The sequence below is a fragment of the Daphnia pulicaria genome, chromosome 4, assembly GCF_021234035.1.
Source record: "Daphnia pulicaria isolate SC F1-1A chromosome 4, SC_F0-13Bv2, whole genome shotgun sequence".
NCBI lineage: Eukaryota > Metazoa > Arthropoda > Branchiopoda > Diplostraca > Daphniidae > Daphnia > Daphnia pulicaria.
Genome location: NC_060916.1, coordinates 7576369 through 7578868, shown reverse-complemented (window position 1 = coordinate 7578868; position 2500 = coordinate 7576369). Strand labels below are relative to the sequence as shown.

General features: G+C 37.1%; 1 non-coding gene across 1 annotated transcript; it reads left to right on the top strand.

The window, feature by feature from the left end:
* Positions 1–1535: 1535 nt before the first annotated feature.
* On the top strand, positions 1536–1607 carry Trnad-guc. The gene has a single exon. It is a non-coding gene; the product is annotated as a tRNA-Asp (tRNA).
* Positions 1608–2500: the final 893 nt, after the last annotated feature.

The following is a 2500-nucleotide window of genomic DNA, read 5'->3' as shown; positions in this document are numbered from 1 at the left end:
AAGTCGTTTCTCTCATCCATTTAATGGTGATTAGAGTGAATTGCTGCAATAATTGCGAGCCCGAAGGGCGAAGCTAATAATCGCATACGCAGAAAAAAAAAGCCATGTCACTTTGTATGTCTGTCTGTATGTAACGCTCCATAGCTCGGGTGTTTCACGACAGATTTCAGACTTTTTGGTCTTAAAAATTACACAAAAAATATGCGGTGCGACCAGAACAAAAATAATTTCGTTAACTAAATTAGTTCTCCCGTAAATAATGAAAAACTGCTAAAATAATTGTTTAACGACTTGTGACATCTTGCGGTGGCGACTACAACTTTTTCACCTTAGGTTTAAATTCCATTTTCCATTCTTAATGTGCTTTTCATTTATTTTACGTGTTAAGTTTAAAAAACGTGTTAAATTTAAAATTAATTCTTTCTTGTCGAATATTTTTTATTGAAATATATTCGTTATGGATGGTTAAACATGATTAAAAACCACCAGATGTCCATAGCATCGCCGTGATTACGCAATCTTTGATGACCCAACCATGACGCAATAACCAGATTTAATTTGTATTTAAGTTTTGCAGTTATCCAGAATAGTTTTAAATTTTAAATGAATCCAGTTTTAAAACCAAAAAGTCTGTGAAGAAAAGTGTGAATTGTGAATAAGTCCGACTTAACAATAGGCCCTGAATTTGTCATTTAAGACAGTTTCTAACTGGCTTACGACTATCCCTTCGCGGCGAGCTGATAAGCTTGCTTTTCTATCTTAAGTCAGTTAAATCTTGTTGCTTTGTTCGTTGTTGAAAAAAAACTAAAAAACAATAAGACTCGTGTTTAACGAAACTTCGGAAGTCACATATAATTTTACTATCGCTTAGCTACAATGGACTAAACTGTCTATGGTTGTTGCCCGGTGAGTGTCCAAGTTGGTGCCAGTGTACCCGACATTTGCTTGATATTTGGTGTGTTGTTAAAATTGCTAAAAAACCTCTGAAATATAGGGAACAGATTTCATGACTTGAACCAATCATTGGATCCTCGGTAGTATAGTGGTGAGTATCCCCGCCTGTCACGCGGGAGACCGGGGTTCAATTTCCCGCCGGGGGGGCAATGTTTTAATTTAATCAACCTGATTGATACGTTAAACAACAGCTTTGTTGCATAATGACTTCAGACACCTAGAGTGAACGATTTTGTCTAATTTTATTGTCACAGTAAGCTGAAGTCGTTTCTCTCATCCATTTAATGGTGATTAGAGTGAATTGCTGCAATAATAAGTCAGTTAAATCTTGTTGCTTTGTTCGTTGTTGAAAAAAAACTAAAAAACAATAAGACTCGTGTTTAACGAAACTTCCGAAGTCACATATAATTTTACAATCGCTTAGCTACAATGGAATAAACTGTCCATGGTTGTTGCCCAGTGAGTGTCCGAGTTGGTGCTAGTGTACCCGACAGTTGCTTGATATTTGGTGTGTTGTTGAAATTGCTAAAAAATCTCTGAAATATAGGGAACAGATTTCATGACTTGATCCAATCATTGGATCCTCGGTAGTATAGTGGTGAGTATCCCCGCCTGTCACGCGGGAGACCGGGGTTCAATTCCCCGCCGGGGAGGCAATATTTTAATTTAATCAACCTGATTGATACGTTAAACAACAGCTTTGTTGCATAATGACTTCAGACACCTAGAGTGAACGATTTTGTCTAATATTATTGTCACAGTAAGCTGAAGTCGTTTCTCTCATCCATTTAATGATGATTAGAGTGAATTGCTGCAATAATAAGTCAGTTAAATCTTGTTGCTTTGTTCGTTGTTGAAAAAAAAACTAAAAAACAATAAGTCTCGTGTTTAACGAAACTTCGGAAGTCACATATAATTTTACAATCGCTTAGCTACAATGGACTAAACTGTCTATGGTTGTTGCCCAGTGAGTGTCCAAGTTGGTGCCAGTGTACCCGACATTTGCTTGATATTTGGTGTGTTGTTAAAATTGCTAAAAAACCTCTGAAATATAGGGAACAGATTTCATGACTTGAACCAATCATTGGATCCTCGGTAGTATAGTGGTGAGTATCCCCGCCTGTCACGCGGGAGACCGGGGTTCAATTTCCCGCCGGGGGGGCAATGTTTTAATTTAATCAACCTGATTGATACGTTAAACAACAGCTTTGTTGCATAATGACTTCAGACACCTAGAGTGAACGATTTTGTCTAATTTTATTGTCACAGTAAGCTGAAGTCGTTTCTCTCATCCATTTAATGGTGATTAGAGTGAATTGCTGCAATAATAAGTCAGTTAAATCTTGTTGCTTTGTTCGTTGTTGAAAAAAAACTAAAAAACAATAAGACTCGTGTTTAACGAAACTTCGGAAGTCACATATAATTTTACTATCGCTTAGCTACAATGGACTAAACTGTCTATGGTTGTTGCCCAGTGAGTGTCCAAGTTGGTGCCAGTGTACCCGACATTTGCTTGATATTTGGTGTGTTGTTAAAATTGCTAAAA